The 17,589-nt window shown below is 42.4% G+C and overlaps 1 protein-coding gene and 1 long non-coding RNA gene across 5 annotated transcripts in view; one reads left to right on the forward strand and one right to left on the reverse strand.

The window, feature by feature from the left end:
• PLCE1 (phospholipase C epsilon 1) overlaps nt 1-16,780 on the reverse strand; it is a 312,833-nt gene extending 296,053 nt beyond the window's left edge. For all 4 annotated transcript variants that reach the window (XM_081236637.1, XM_081236638.1, XM_081236639.1 and 1 more), the window contains exon 1: nt 16,429-16,780. The gene's annotated coding sequence lies outside the window, so the exon portion shown is untranslated. The remainder of the gene's footprint in view (nt 1-16,428) is intronic.
• A 213-nt stretch (nt 16,781-16,993) lies between these two features.
• The window catches only part of LOC308618650, a 192,294-nt gene continuing 191,698 nt past the window's right edge, over nt 16,994-17,589 (forward strand). The window contains exon 1 of the long non-coding RNA XR_014016048.1: nt 16,994-17,170. This is a non-coding gene — a long non-coding RNA (uncharacterized lncRNA). The remainder of the gene's footprint in view (nt 17,171-17,589) is intronic.

Here is a 17,589-nt window from a genome sequence, read left to right on the forward strand (position 1 = left end):
TATATGTATAGCTGATTCACTTTGTTATAAAGCAGAAACTAACACACCATTGTAAAGCAATTATACTCCAATAAAGATGTTAAAAAAAAGATATAGTGCATCAATAAGGGAATGATTAAATAAGACATAGCATATTCATACCCAGGAAAACAGATTTTTTTGTTTGTGTTTTTATAACTTAGATACATTTACCTAGAAAGAGTTCCAGAGTATATTGTTTCATTTTTTAAGATAAAAAGAAATTGAAGAACCAAACACGTTAGGAGATCACTTATATAATACAAAACAAAACCACACACACAAAAACAAAAGTATATCTTTACGTGTATGTGTGTGTACAACTGTATAAATGCAGAGAGAAACGTTTGTAAGAGCACCTGTCCAACTAGGAACGGTGATTACTTCCGAAAAAGAAAAAGGAGAACTGGAGAGGAGTTATGGGGGCTTTTACTTTATCAGGAGTGTTTACATTCTTTACAACCAAGAATGTATTCACGTATTGTGTAATTAAAAATAAATCAAAAATATAATTTTTTGAAAGTCTTAAATTATTACATGAGATTTTTCATCCTGTGAAAGTTTGTTTTAATGCATTAAAGAGCCTGTGGAAGGCAGTAGAACTAGTTCCCACTTGGGCAAGGGATTGTTTATCTTGCTTATCTCTAGTTAGAGCCAACAATGCTTATGGTTCTGAATAGCATTGGCCACTCCTTGGCCATCCCATCCCCTCCCACTCACGGCTTCAACTATCACCTCTATGTGGATGACTCCCAAATGCCTCTTTCCAGACACAGCCACTCCCAAGAGCTACAGTCCTGACTTTCCAACTTCCTGTTGGATACAGCCAACACCCCATGTCCAAAACCAGACTACTGTCCTCCCTTCTCTCCCTAATTCAGTTCTTCTGCCTACCTTCTTCCTTCCTCTTAACTGGCACCTCCTTCTTCCCAGGAACTCAGAAAGGAAACTTCCCAGTTATCACTAGTCCTCTTAATCCACACACCCACCTAGTTATCTGTCCTATTCTGGTGAGTTGTCTAAAAAATTTTTCCCAGCTGTTAGCCACTGACACCACCCCAGGTCAGACCCTTTCCATCCATCACCTGGACTAGTGGAATCGCCTTCTAAATGGTCTCCTTATAAATTGGGAGACTGGGACTGATATATACACACTACTATATGTGAAATAGATAACTAATAAGGACCTACTGTACAGCACAGGGAACTCTACTTAATATTCTGTAATGACCTACATGGGAGATGAATCTAAAAAGAAAGTGGATATATGTATATGTATAACTGATTCACTTTACTGTACACCTGAAACTAACACAACGTTGTAAATCAACTATAATAAAAATTTATAAATAAATAAATGGTCTCCTTGCCCCTGACTGACTGCTTTGATCCTTCTGTTAGATGCCCAACTTCCCACTTGGTGAAGGCCCAACATTCCAGCCTGTTGAGGTCATTTTGAGCTTCCATTCCATCACCCTATTGTATTAGTTATTTTCCCAACTTTGAGTCATCTGCAAATTTGGGAAATAAGGCTTTTTGCCTTCATCCAAGTATCTGACAAAAATGTTGAACTGAGCTGAACCAAAGAAGCCTCTGGACTATAGATCTCTTTCCCAGGGAACCCAGAGCTTATCACTGGAGGAAAGAAAGTAACTTCAAAAAAAAATTAGTGTCAGACACTTTTCATATACCATCTCATTTATACCTTAAAATAATTCTGGGTAGCAAGTACTGTTATCTTCATTTAGAGGTGTAAAACTGAAGTTGAGAATCATTAGGTAACTTGTTAAAAGCCTATAGCTATTAAGTGGTAGAGGTTTGATTTGTACCACAAGTTTGTGTTGGTTCCACAGCTCATGGTTTTTCTACCACACAGTTGGAACTTTTCATGAATGCCTGCCTTCTAATAGATACAGCACACATTTCTTAATCTGCATCGAGGGACTTCCACATCCTAGCTTCAAACCTACCTTTGTAACAGTAAAGACTATACCATTTGTCAAACACAGTAATGCTTTACATGCTTTATTTCATTTAATCTGTGTCAAACCTATGAGGTAGGTACCATAATTATGTCCATTTTACAGATTCAGAAGCTGATGCATAGATTAAAAATAGCTTAATCTGTAAATTAAAAATTAACTCAAAATAAAATTTTAAAAAATACCTTCATTAAGGTTACCCAGATAGTAAACAGCAAAGCTGGATTTCAAACTGGGGTCTGCCTGACCAGAGAGATACTTAGGAGGGAGAATGGACAGGAAGTCCAATTCATACAGTCAATGAACATGTATTTATGGAGCACTTTCGTCACAGGCTCAATATTGTGCTGAGGCTGGAGATCACAGAAATGAACTATGACCCTGGCTTCACGGAGCGTATACTTTATTGGGAAAGACAGACACAGAAATAGAAGGTAGCAGAGTGAGGCGAATACTGGGAGGAGGAAGCTCAGAAGGGGTAGTCTCAGAGGGCTGAGGTTTCCTGGCTTGGTAAGTGAGTCTACAAAGGTTCTATTCACTGTGACGGGGAACACGGGAGAAACAGGTTTGGGAAAAGATTGAGTTTAATTTGAGACATGAGTTTTGAGGAGATGTCTCACAGGCAGCTGGATATGCAGGTCTGGAGCTCAGGAGTGAGGCATGGACCATGGAAAGATCTGGAATCATTGATGAAACAACTCATGGAGATGGATTTACTCTAAGGATCCACAATATGTGCCTGGGGCGAACAAGGAAAAAGAAGACCTCAAAGGAGATGCTGCTCACCTGGCCGACTAATGCACCCCCATGAACAGCCTTCTGAGGATGGCTTCTCCTCTTCCCAAGCAGAACAACTTTCCATCCTTTCCATCAAGCCACACCCAGCTTCCTCCAAGCCCTCGCTCTGCTCCAGAAAACTCCAGCCCAGAGCGCCCTCTCCTAGACTCAAGCCATTTAACAGCTGGCCATGGACTCAGCCATTTCTTGGTAAGGATATTGAAAATTTCAGGTATTTGTGCCCTGTCTCCCTGACTGGACTGAAAGATCTTTGATGGCAAATCCTGGGTATAACATTAGGAATGCAGTCAACATCCTCTTTACAGAACCAACCAATAGTACTCAGTTTCAAAAAGCGTAATGAAGCAATAGCAAAGCATTTATGTGGACTAGTTACTCCAGATGAACCTAAATGCCTTCCTCAATACAACAGCAAGCACGTCCTGGACACTCTCCCAAGCTTCCCCCTGAGCCTCTGCACTGAACAGAGCTGGTCAAGGTGAGCATTCCCTGCCTCTCCTTGTGCCTTCTAATCTATTCCTATTCCCAAGAGCCCTTGCTTCCAGAATTCTTCAAGTTGAAAAGAAATTTCTTCAGGACAGAAGAAACAAGGATGAAAATGTTTTACTTCAGAAAACACCAAGTAGCAGCAATAGAAGCCTCTTTCCCATGAGTCAAGTCACAGAGTTTTAACCAAGATCCTTTAACAAAATATTATCTAATTCTACAATTTATAAATGATTCCTCATTTGTGATGTTTTATACTATCCTTCAATAAATAAGCAAATGTCTGAAATACTGAGAAAGGGAGACAGTAACATCTTGTTTCACAAATTACAGAGACTGTCAGATTCTCACTTGCATCGTCACCTGGCTCAGGTAAGCTCAGGTGGGCAGTAGCCATGGGGATCTTGCTCACCAGTGTCCCCCATCAGCTGGCATAGTGCCTGACTCATGGGAGTGACTCAGAAGGACTGCTGAATGTATGAATGTTGAATGGATGAGACGGTAAAATTGGGAAAAAACAAAATTGTAGAAAAAACAAGGAGACGGAATGAGGGGCAACATGGAAGTAGCAAGAGTACAAAGAAAGCTGAGGCAAAGAAACAACCAGCCACCTCCTTACATCTTAGGCTCAGATTCTCCGCAACTTCTCCACAAAGACACCCACGCAGTAGCTAAATCTTTGGGTCAGTTTCTCAGTCCTATAGCTGTCAAGTGAACACTTACAGTACTGGCCATTTAATATTTTTAAGTTTTGTAACTGCTTTCTCTCTTCCTTTCTATATGCCTTAGGAACACTTGTCTTTTTTTTTAACCTTTCACCTAACCTAAGACTTGACACTGAATTTGACTCCTACTAGACTCTAAGCTTGTCTTTCAGGTTTGCTGCTTTGCTACTTAACATCCCAGATCAGTCCAGAAAAGGAGACAGAGGTCCACATTCAGTGTCTGGAATTGTAAGGAACAGTGCCTAACCTTCTAACGGTAGTTCCAATTCTGCCTATCTTATGAGGATTGCAAAGAAACAAGAGTGTCTCAATTAATAAATACATACATACATACACACATAAATAAATAAATGAAGGCACTACATTTTCACTTCACAGGAAGAGCCCCAAGTAACCAATCTATGCTTACTCTCTCCCTCTCTACCGTCTACACTTCGTCTCCCTTACTCTCTCCACTCCACCGTCTGCACTTCGTCTCCCTTTCTCTATTCCCCAAGAACAGTATCTCCAGCTCCTCACCACATCTGAAGCTGCCCCTGTCACTCTCAGGAAAGCACAGGTGGTCTCCAGGAATTCAATCTATGCACACTCAGGAGCAGCAAGCTAATTTTAATATCAGTCTTTGATGACCATGGTCAAAATAAAGTCAACTTAATAAAAAAACAAACCAATGAAGTAAAATCTAAATGGATTCTAGATTGATCTCTACCTTATAGACAGAATTCATTAACACAATGATAACATAACACAAAGATTAACACAATCTTTCAACAGCAAGATTGAAAACATGGTTTAATGATGGGAAACTTGTTAACGTGATATAATAAACCAGTAGGTCAAATGTGAAAAAAGACACACAATCATCTCAAAGATTACCTTTTTGACTTTTGATACATTCAACTCCCTTTCATTAAAGACAAACAAACAAAAAGAACTGTGAATATACAACTCCTTCCACAAAGTGATTTAAGCAATTTTAAACCAAAAGCCAACATCATACTTAACAAGTGAATATGAAAAGCATTTCCATTAAAATCAGGAATAAAATTGAAAGGTCTATTATCCTCCTTCTCAGTTATCAATGTTCGAATTTCTGATTTAAAAGAGAAATAATCATTATTTGCAGACAATACAATTCTCTACCTAGAGAGCTCAGGAGAATCAGCTAAAAAATTAAGTTGATTAAATAAAAACCTAAAACATATTTAAAAAATAAGTAAGAAATATATGATTTACATGAAGACTACTACAAAACTTCACTAAGAGATATAAAAACATTTGAGTAAATTAATAAGCATACCAGTATGGAAAGACTAACTACAGTAAACATATTAATTTTTCCTAAATTAATATAATTATATATAATGTATATATTACATATAATAATATATAATAAATCTATATTATTATATATAATATTATATATAACATATTATATATATAGTATAATATATAATAAATATATATATTTATTATAATCCCAATCAGGATATTAATAGATGTTTGAGATTTTGACAAAGTGTTTCAAAATTTAATTTATAAGAATAAGCAAGGAAAAATAAGGAAAATTTTAATAATTATAATTAGAGAGAGCTTGCTCTGTGTGATATCAATATATGTTATAAGGCTAAAATAACTAAAACAGTGTGGTATTCATTGAAGAATTTACAAATAGATATCTTAGGCCTAAAATTGACTTTAGAATATACAAAATCAGATTAGGAATTGTCTAGGATTATCCAATAAGTATATTATTTAAGGAAAGTATATAAGGAATATAAATATATACATGAGGAAATAAATACATTTTGAAGGAAAATTAAGTATTTAGAAAACAGATTAGGTCTTCAACTCATAATATGTACAAAAAAAAAAACTAACTTCAAATGAGAAGTTCATTGTAACTAAAAGCCTAAAAAGCTAAAAAACACAGTTAATCACAGAAAGTAGATAAAGAATACAAATTTAAAAGCTGTGGAAGTAATCACCAGGGAGGACATAGACCTATCTGGCCATGTGGAAATTAAAATTTTCTGTACATTAAGGAACATGATAAACATTTCAAAAATATGATATTTCATTAATATTTATATAGAGTATCCCATAGTAGGATAAACGTAATTCACTTGATTATGATTAACAAAGTTAGGTGAAAAGTTATAAAATGTGAAAGCATGATCTCAATTTGGGAAAAAACAAACAGAAGAAAAAAAACTAGAAAGCCATGAACCAAATATTGGACTTCTTTATTGTGCCTTTCTCTATTTCCCAAATTATCCAAAATTAACTTGTATTATTTTATAATCAGGAAAAAATGCTAGTTGAGAAAAACAGCAACAAATGACAATGATATGTTATAGTCTTAATTCATTAAGAAGTCTCAAATAAAAAAAAAGACAAATGGATAAAGAAAGTGATTAAATAATTAACCAAGAGAGAGTACATTGATGAGATATCAATGTTTTATTGTTTCCAGTAATCAAAGAAATGTGCACATCCAAACTATGAAGTACCAAGTCCGGCATCTCTTATTGACATACCACTGGAAAGACTCCTCTAGCACATCATAAGTTGAAGTGCAAATTGTTGCAACCTTTTTGGAGAGCAATTTGACAGTACATATCTCAAGCCTTTAAAAAAGTTCTTCACTTTGACCTAGTAATTTCAGTTCTAGGACTCTGTGCTAAAGAAAGAATTACAGATCTAGGCAATGGAGAGTTACTTAAGTAGAAAAAATTGGGGATCAACAACTAAATGCCCAACAAGAGGAAAATGGGTAAGCCCCTCCACAGGACCACATGACAGAATGAGACCCAAACACTGAAATCAAGGTTTGGAAACCTGTAATGGAGTGGGACCATCTTAATGATGGAATGTTAGGCAAAGAATGCAGGATTGAAAATTGTGTATTATGTATCTATACTATGGTCTTAATTTTGTTTGAAACAAAGAAACCTCCCAGTTCTGCTGCTCCCCAGCCAGGAGGCTTTGGTCAAATCTTTGAGTCCCTGAGAAGACCAATTTCTTCAACTCTAAAAGTGAGAGGGGAGGACTTCCCTGGCGGTCCAGTGGTTAAGACTCCGCGTTTCCCAACCTAAGTGTCCATCGACAGATGAATGGATAAAGAAGATGTGGCACATATATACAATGGAATATTACTCAGCCATAAAAAGAAACGAAACTGAGTTATTTGCAGTGAGGTGGATGGACCTAGCGTCTGTCACACAGAGTGAAGTAAGTCAGAAAGAGAAAAACAAATACCGTATGCTAACACATATATATGGAATCTAAAAAAAAAATGGTTATGAAGAACCTCGGGGCAGGACAGGAATAAAGACGCAGATGTAGAGAATGGACTTGAGGACATGGGGAGGGGGAAGGGTAAGCTGGGACGAAGTGAGAGAGTGGCATGGACTTACATATACTACCAAGTGCAAAGTGGATAGCTAGTGGGAAGCAGCCGCATAGCACAGGGAGATCAGCTCGGTCCTTTGTGATTATCTAGAGGGGTGGGATAGGGAGGGTGGGAGGGAGACGCAAGAGGGAGGAGATATGGGGATATATGTATATGTATAGCTGATTCACTTTGTTATAAAGCAGAAACTAACACACCATTGTAAAGCAATTATACTCCCATAAAGATGTTAAAAAAAGACTCTGCGCTTCCACTGCAGGGGGCATGGGTTTGATCCCTGCTCGGAGAACTAAGATCTCACATGCCGCAGGGCGTGGCCAAAAAAAAAGAAGAAAACAAAAAAAAACAAGTAAAAGTGAGAGGGGAACATTTGGATCCCTCAATTTTCACTGTTGCATGACACAGCATGTAATAAAAAAGTAATAAACAAATCATAAACAGATGCATAAAGTCTGCATTAATAATTAAAAGATAGAATTTTAGCTGTTAAAATTGTTTTGAATTAAAAATTCTTTTTTAGGGGCTTCCCTGGTGGCGCAGTGGTTGAGAGTCTGCCTGCCGATGCAGGGGACACGGGTTCGTGCCCCGGTCCGGGAAGATCCCACATGCTGTGGAGCGGCTGGGCCCGTGAGCCATGGCTGCTGAGCCTGCGCGTCCAGAGCCTGTGCTCCGCAACGGGAGAGGCCACAACAGTGAGAGGCCCGCGTACCGCAAAAAAAAAAAAAATTCTTTTTTAATTAATTTTTTATTGAAGTATAGTTGATTTACAATATTGTGTTAGTTTCAGATGTACAACGCAGTTGATTCAATACTGTTACAGATTATACACCATACAAAGTTATTGTAAAATACTGACTATATTCTCTGTGCTATACAGTACATCCCTGTGACTTATTTATCTCATAACTGATAGTTTGTACCTCTTAATCCCCTTTACCTATTTCGCTCCAACCCCTACCCCTCTCCTGTGTGGTAGCCACTAGTTTGTTCTCTGTATCTGTGAGTCTGTTTCTGTTTTGTTATATTTATTCATCTTTTTAGATTTCACATATAAGTGAAAACATACAGTATTTGCCTAAAAATTCTTTACTTTTAAACTAATAACTTAAACAAGTGACATATTTTAGACTTTACTGCTTAGACAGTGATAATTCATTAGAAATAGGCCGCATGGCTAGAAATAAGCACACTCTCTGATCCTCTGTAACTAATTTGATATGGGCTTGCCCGCCTGAGTGAGGAACACACTTCACCTGTTGTCAGCCATCCCATGACTTGGCACTGGTGAGGCCCTCAGTCAGCAAAGGGTAGTTAGTCAAAATCCTAGATCTGAGAGATGCCCCAGAAGAACCTGCAAGGCTGTCTGACTGCTGTTGCACTGAGAGCACAGGAATCATTTTTCGGAGTTCTTTTTACAAATTTATGTAGTTTCTGCACATAGCTCAAGAAGTTCTTGCCATCCTCTCAGATTCAAAAAACATTTGAGCATATTTCTTTCACAACTGCCTGGAGTTTTACCAATCCCTCCCACTGTGAATTTTAGGACCCTGCTGGAGGCACGATGAAAGAACAACCCAGGCTGAGTTAGGGACTAATTAGCCTGCTGAGCAGCAGAGAAGTGAATCTGAGTTTGCTGAGACCACAGCAGTTACCAAAACTGCAGACTGAATGAGGCTCACACTCTACCCTGTCATCCAAATTCATTCTGCCTTTGGGGGGAAAAAGGAATATAATTTCATGCCAAAAGCATTTAACTTCTGTGAATTTTATCCACCTCCCTGAGATTGACAAACCAGACTATTAGAGAATGCTTCAGTTCCTCCAGGCAAACAGATCATAGGTGAAAATATGTTCATCAATGAAATCTGAGTTCGTGTTGTTAATAATAACAAATGAATTGAAACTTTCTTTAGAAATGACAGTAACTTGAACTAACTCCAGTGATATCCAAATTAAACTGTGTTATATGATATTTTAATCCCAGATGTGTCTAGTATGCCCTTGGTCACATGTGTTCTTCCCAATGATTTTTTTTCCATTCTCTGGATTTTCCATAGTCAGTGATATTATATAGTTTAAACCTAAAAGAAAGTCATCAAAAGAGTCTTTCCTTGCTTCTGCCTCTTTCCTAATTCTGAATATAGCAGCATTACTGTTTAATTATTAAAATGTAGCTGTTCCTACAAAGCAATAAAATTCATAAATGCTAACCGCATTTTGTTATAGCTTTGAACTTGTGTGCACGTGTAATCAGCTCTTCTGAAGGAGATGTCCCAGTATTTTTACAAATGGAGCACATTTCACTGGGGCCACCACACAGCAGACCACTCAATGGAGCCAGCAGCAATGCCATCACTATGTAGCTAATGGTACTGGCCAGCACTGCTCGACCAATAACCCAGTCAAGCACAGCCACCCTGTTTATGTTTATTTTGTTTTGTTTTCTTAAGCCTTAAGGGTAGAGGGGAAAGGATGCAAGAGTATTAAGTCTGCCTTATAGACTCAATGTCGTGAAGAAGAAGGAGGGAGGAGACTGGGGTTCCACTCTGTCCCTCTCGTCCCAGGCCCCACAGATGGCGGGCAGGGGAGGAAAGAACAAATGTCCTGCAGCTCCTGAGAGCAGAGGGGACCCTCTTCCTTGCAGAGGCAGAGAGACATCAGAGACCCTGGGGAGGTGCGGCTGTGCACCCATGAGAAGCAGCCTTGTGTCACTGTACCTGAAGTCACCTGTGGTCAGGGACAATGGACACTTCAGTGGCAACCAGGCAGAGAGAGGAGTAAGTAAGATCCCCAGCTGCACCGAGGGAGAGCAGAACCCCGTGAAGAGATGATGCTAGATTCTCCTTCCGCCATTCCATTGGGAGACTCAGTCAGAATAAAAATGAGCCTAAGAGCCAGGATTTGTTGAATCCTAATTGTATATCAGGCGCTGTTCTAAGCCCTTTACGTGAACGATCTCATTTATTAGGTGCTACTATTACCCCTCCCATTTAGTGAATGAGGACCCATTTAGTTTAGGCCTCAGCAGGACAAGTATTTTGCACGAGGTCACACAGATTGCATATAAACAGTGGAGCCAGTAAACAAATCTAAGCAACCAGGCTCCAGATCCCCAACCTGTAAAAGGCAATTAGAGAAAATTACAGTGAGTTCTATTTCCTGCACATCCAAGTCTTTGGGTGAAAGGTCATACATAGAGTGCCTTAACTTGGGGTTTAGGTTTTCTCAAACTTCTCTCTGTCTCTCTAGCAACAGAAGCGCCCTTTCGTGCCAAATCTAAGCCAGGACCTCACTGTATAAATAAAATGAGTAAGAGCGGGCTGCTCATCAGAAGCGGGTTGAAGGGCTGAGATCTTCATCTGCCTGCATCTCCCTCACCTGACAGAGGCCCCGACACCCCTGGAGCACAGCTGGAAAATCAGTATCACTCTGAATTATGAGCTTGAGAGACAAAAGAAGCACAGCTAGAAAGCCAACAACAGCCAGCTAAACCAAAGGAAAAGGAAGAAATAACCACCAGCCACCCTCCAGCAGTCACAGAGGTACCTCACCATCCGGGCCCTGACACTAATCATCTCAAGTTTGAGCATTTGAAGGGCCAGAAGGAGGTGGAATTCAGGGCTGGAGCAGAGAGTCAGGAATGAGGCAAATCCAATAAACAGGCAGAGGTGGGAAGCGGAGCCAACAGGGCGCCGGGGCCAGCGGTCTGTGGTGAGTGAGCAGGGCTGCTGTAGGCACAGAGGTGGGAACCCGAGAGGGAGGCCAGCCCAGGAACTGCTCCCAGAACCAGCGTCCTCCAGCTTCAAGCTGTCCACACATATTATATGAGATAGAAATGGCAAAAGCTTACCAAGTACTTTGATGCCCATGTTTCTTTTTTCTTTTCTTTCTTTTTTTCTTTTTTTTTGGTGTGTGGGGACTACATCACTCTCCTTCTTGCCGATTCAAAAACTGCTTTTTCCTTCTTTACAGTAACATACCACTCAGTGGCCGGTACTGTCAGCCTTAGCAGACAGAAATGCCTGCTTTGGGGAGTCGTGTGGGTAACAATTAAGAGTCCCAGACATGGTGGATTCACATCCCAGCTCTACCCCGTACTAGCTGTGTAACCTTGGGCAAGTTACCTAAATTCTCAGCCCCTGAGTTTCGCCTTCTGTGATACGCAGATAATAAAAGTAAGAGAATTGTTGTGAGGATGACAGGTTAATACACACAAAGTAGTTAGAATTGTACCTAGCAAAGTTCAAACTAAATGCTAGCTATTACTGTTCTCTTATTTTGACAGCTTTCATTTCCCTCCTTACCACTTTGTTTTCTCTTCCATACTCTATTAGTTCCCTATTGCTGCTGTGACAAATTGCCACAGATGTAGTGGCTTAAACAATACAAATTTGTTATCTTACAGTTCTGGAGGCCAGAAGTCTAAAATGGGCTGGCAGGGCTGACTTCCTTCTGGAGGCTCTAGGGAAGAATCCGTTTTCTTGCCTTTTCCAGCTCCTAGAGGCAGCCTGCATTCCTTGGCTCCTGACCCCTTCCTTACGTTACCCCTACCTCCTGCTAGGGACTCTGATCCTCTTGTCTCCTTCTTATAAGGACCCCCTTGATTACACTGAGCCCACCCAGGTAATCCAGGATAACCCCTCATCTCAAAATCTTTCATTTAATCACATCTGTAAAGTTCCTTTTGACATGTAAAGTAACATATTTACAGGTTCCAGGGATTAAGACTTAAGACAACTTTGGGGGACCACTGGCATTATTCAACCTACCACATGTCTTTCCAAAGCCTAAAGTTGCATACTGGCAAGACTTAGGTAGGTCCAGAGGGAAAAGACAATATTAGTAGCTAACTTTTTGAGCACTGACTACGTGCCTGGCACTATGCAAAGTGCTTTAGGTGCATTAACTTACCTGGGTCTCAGAGCAACCCCGTAAAATTACTATCTTACAGAAAGGTTAACTTCTTGTCTAAGGTTGTACAGCTAGTAGATGGCAAAGCTTATGTAAAACTAGGTAAATTTGATTCTAGAGCCCTTGTACTTGACCAAGAGTGCCTTGTTCCTACACCTTAAGCTATTCTAACTGGAGTCACCATGACCACTAGGGGCCTTGGAGACTATGCCACGAGAGGTACACATGCTCATGGGACACAGGCACATAGGGGTCCTGCAGAGTCCATGCTGTAAGGTCCACACAGATGGTGGAGCCTTCAGAACATCTTCTTACACTCAAAGGAGAAAGCCTGGGGTTACTGAAGAGTTTCTTCAAATGCAGATTTGGACCAAAAAGACAAGAAGGGACCAGTTGGAGAGAGAAAGTGAGAAGTCCATTCCTGACCCCAGACCAGCCCTGCAGTTCTAATCAACCTCCCAGAAGAAGAGAGAACCTCAGAGTCTTCCCTGGAGAGACTTCCAACTCAGAGGACCCAGATCCAGATTGATCTAGATCCTCTGAAACCCTACCAGGAAGTTTCAGAACCCCAGCTACTGAACAATTTAGCTATAGTCCTATCTGAAACTTTCTAATGAGCCAAGTTAAAGCTATTTGGTTTCACTCAGCCGAAAAAGGGCCAGTCATTTGTTTGGGGTGATGAGCCCAGAGGTTGTTTCAGGAAAGCACAATGGTCAAGGGAACAGAGTCTGGAGCCGGCCTGCTCTGACTGAATCCTGGCCCTGGCACTTTCTTGCTCTGACTTCATGCAAGTTACATGACCTTTTAGTTTCTCAGTTTTCCCATCTTCAAAAGGGGCATAGTAAGGGAGATCCATATGTCCTTATCCAAAATCAGAAGGTTTCTGGCTTTCGTAATGGTAAAACAGTACATGTGCCATATATTAAATAATGCTATAGGTGGGATCTGCAGCAAACATGTCCATTGTTTCTGAAATTAAAATGTATAAATGTTCTTACCAGGTGAGAAAAATAAAGACCATAATAACCTCATGACCAAATTTTGTAGCCAAACTTATGAAAACCACAGTTTTGAGAGTGTTTTTTGTTTGTTTGTTTTAATTTTGGAATTGCAGGTAAGGGATAACACGTCTCTGGCATTTACCACCTAATGTTGTTAGGATTAAATGAATTAACAGATGTAAAGTGCTTAGAACATTGCCTGGCACGTAGTAAGCACTATATAAGTGTTAGCAACAACAATTACTATTATTATTCTCATCTAAATAGACTTGGTAGGGGACTATGAACAGGAAATTGTTAACTTATGACTAACTTTGATTTGGAAATTAGTACACTGGAGATTAATAGTCATTAATCCTTTAGAATAATATCCCAAGGCACATTTCTGAGATGATGGAAATGTTATATCTCTCCCTTGTCCAGTACGGTAGCAACATGTAACAATCATTTGAAATGGGACTAATTTCATTTAATTCTAACTAACTTAAATTTAAATGCAAATAGCCCTATGTGGCTTGTGGCTACCCTATTGGACAGACGGCCGGGTTCCAATCTGGCTCATGAAAACCTATTTAAGCCACAACACAGATGAATTACAGCATTAATAAAAACAAGCCTGAGTTCTATACCATGGGAGCAGAGAAGACCCCATGATGCTGAAGAGAGTTTTCTCTTCCTTTCTAGGCCCCATAGTTGGCCCATGGCAAAGTGCATCTTTGATATATTCTTCTTCTTTCTCTACTCCCCAGTTCGCCATCTCCAACTCTCCTCTTGGGGACCCCACATAACTGGGCCACATGCTTCCCTAAGCTCCCCCCCCATCAATACCTCCCAGCCCTTCTACAGCAGTACCATGCTCCCCAGACACCTGCCTTCCCTCTCCCAACCAAATTCCCACTTGCTCAATGCCAAGATCTCAACCAAGTGTCCAGAGGAAAGCAACTTGATCAAACAAATCCACACTCTAAGCAGTTACTGCTTTTTCTCATGTCTTCCCTGCTACTCCTCCTGAATCCGAAGCTCTAAATTGTTGTGCTCCCCTGACCCCTTCTCCCCACAAGCAGAGGGAGCCCAGGCAGAGAAAGAAGGGGCCCAGACTGAAGCAGTTGTTGTCCTCTACAGGCCGATTGCCAGCCAGGTGTGTGGAAGGCAGGCACTGCCAACACACATGTGCAGAGCAGCCTCGCTCCTTGCAAATATCTCCTCTTGCTCAGGCAGGGCAAGCATTCCCTGCTCTCTGCTTTAGAAAACAGCAAGCACAATTCTTTTCAATTTTCCTTTATTCATTTAAAAATTTGTAGGCAACAAATTGCACATCAAATGAATTGTTTAAAATACACGACAAAAACCCAGGGAAGACTGTGATTAAGAACAGTTGCAAATACAAAAAGAAAACCAACCACCTTCATCGGAATCTAGCTTCACCACAGTGCACTGGAGCATGGAATTTTTAATGACACAGGTCAACCTTGGAGTACATCCAAGGAGCTTATGTTACTATAAGGACTGGAAGACTGTCCCTCCAGCTCTAACTTGATCCCCAGGCTTGGACCAAAGATGATTATTATGCATGGCTCCTAGGTATAAGGAAAATTTTCCCTGTGGGGCTGTAAATGGAGGACAATTTGAATGGTAAACATTATGTTCTTCTCTGAATCCTTTTGGTTATATTATCTCCTTTTCCAAAGTAGAGATTTGTATTGAAGAAACAAAGTCATAACACTATTTCTAGAAGGCCTTCTAGGTGCAAGCTCTGTGCCAAGAAAGCCACAGTTAATTCCTTCAGTAGGGAAAATGAAACATCTACATAAATAACTCTCAAAGAACGCTGAAAGAAGAAAGGTTAGGAAGGTATTCAATAAAATGCTGCAGGCATCAGAGCTGGAGAATGTTGACTATTTGGGGCTGGGGTATCAGGGAAGGTCTCACAGCAGCAACAAAAACTTAGTTTGAAGGATGGTTAGGATTTAGAGTGGTAAAATGGAGCAGGAAGGGCACTCAGGAAGAGCAAAGGATGTTCTAGAAGACAGCATCATCAGGCATCCTTCAGCAACTATCCACGAAGACATGGCTGCATACAGCATCCAGAGACAGTCCGCCACCCCTTCACCCCCAATGCCAACGGGGCCCTGTAAGGGCACCTACAGGGTCACCTGCATCCACCTCCCAAGACAGGCTCTCAAAAATTCTTCCCGGTGGGGTGCAGCACTCTTGGCCTCAGCTGTGCCCATTCTGTGGCAGTGGCTCCACCCTATCCCTACCAGGGCTTCCTCCCAGAAACACAAGGAAATTCACTAATCCTGCAGAGATCTAAATGACCTACTGACAAATTTTGCATGATGAAACTAAAATTAAGAACCATGTGGAAATAAAACTTTTCCATCAAGTGAATCCTACTTAACATCTATTGAGGGAGCTCCATCTTTAAAATGAGGCTGCTAAAAAACCTTTGAATGATGGATCTTTCTTACACTGAATAATTAGTTGAGTCAGGTGAACCAAGTGTTCTCATGGCTTAAATACCAGGGAAGATGTGCGGGGGGAACCGTAAATTTACACTGTGCATTTAACATTAGACACAAGAAAGATTTTTCCTCCTAGGTTATTCCTTATCACAGCATGAGAGGACTTTAAGAAAAAAAGACGTAGCCATTCTTCTAGTTACCAGTGAAAGTGAGACCAGGTCCAATATTATATTTTCTAGGACTTGATGTAGCTAATCTCTCCAAGAACAATCTCTTGAGCACTTTCTGTGAAATATTGGCGGCTAGGGGGCCGCCTCAGCAAGAGCTTATACTTTTCTTCTTTGTACTGCACACACAAAATGCAGTGGAGACCCGAGGCAAACATTTGAAGGGGCGAAGGAATCACTTAACAGGGTATCCTCCATCCCATGTGAGGGCTGGCCCGCGCCCCCTAGGGAGTCGCCTGCCTCAGTTCTCCCCTGGGGAGGGGAGTAGCTACCTGTACTCTCGCCAGGTACGCGGAGTGAGGCTTCTGCCCCTGGCCAGATCTACTGAATTCAGAGATTAAAAGCCCATCTCTCCCCTTCTCCAAGCCTGAGGAACCGAACCACAGAAACACCTCCTCACCTTTCCTCTTCTGGCCGGTCGCGCCGGAGTCCCCAAGTGCAGCGTCCCTCTGGGACGCGCCTGTCGCTAGCGGCGTCGGGTGTCCTCGCTACCGTGTGTCAGCGGCGGACCGGACGACAGGAGCGCGCAGAGCCGGGCTAGTGCCCGGGAGGCAGAGCTCGGGGCGCGCCGCCCGCCGCCGCGCCCACCCGGCCCCGCGTCGTCGTGTGCGCCCCCGCCCGGCGCCGCTCCCTCGCTCCGCGCTCGCAGAGCTCTGCAAGCTGCCCGGACGGCGGCGCGGGCGGCAGCGGAGCCCCCGCCCTGGGCCGGGCTTTTCCAGAACTCGCCCGCCCGGGCTGAGAGGCCGCGAGCGCCACCGCGGGCGGCCGGGCGGCCGGGCGGCCGAGGGCGGGGCCTGAGCCGGGCCCCGCCCCCGGGCGCGGGCCGCGCAGAGAATGCAGGCGCGAGGGGCGGACCCGGCCGCCACCCACGCCCCGGCAGCCGGCCTCGCGAACCTCGCCCGGCCCCGGCCTCTGGCCCGGCCTCGGCCTCGGCCCCCGGGGGCTGCCCAACGCCCGGGGAGCCGCAGCGGGAGCTGGCGAGAGCGCAGCGGGGTTGCCCGGCTCCGACCGGAGGTGGGGAACTCGGTCCACCTCAGGCCGCGGGAATTTAGTCTCACACTTTCCGCCAGGGACCGTCCCTGCTCGACACACACGGAAACCGAGGCTCTTGGAGGTTAAATTACTTGACCAAGGTTACTCTGGTAAAGGCAGCACCAAGTCTCCAATCTGTTCGGTCATTCATCATTCAGATGTTTACTGTTGAGCACCACAGTGTGCGCCGTGCAGTGCCAGGCTCAGGAGATACTCCTTTGACTGCTAACAGTGACCGTCCAAATAGTGACATCCAAGTCTGTGGACTCCACATCTAGTGGCTTTCGCTGCTGAAGCGAACAGGAGGTGTTCAGCGCTGCCAGAAACTGCAGGCTCTGCACGGAGCCTTACCTAGCCGTCGAGGTGGTTTTTGTACACAACTGGCAGTCAGGAGAGCCAGGCACCTGAGGAAAATCGAATTATCATCCCCCTCCATTTCCCCTAAACCCCCCCTCCTCTTTACCTATTTTAATGGACTAACCTGTTGCATAGGTCTGACCCTTCCTCTTGTATTCAATCAGGACCAATT

The sequence above is a fragment of the Mesoplodon bidens genome (assembly GCF_964165515.1).
Source record: "Mesoplodon bidens genome assembly, chromosome: 1".
NCBI classification, from domain to species: Eukaryota; Metazoa; Chordata; class Mammalia; order Artiodactyla; family Ziphiidae; genus Mesoplodon; species Mesoplodon bidens.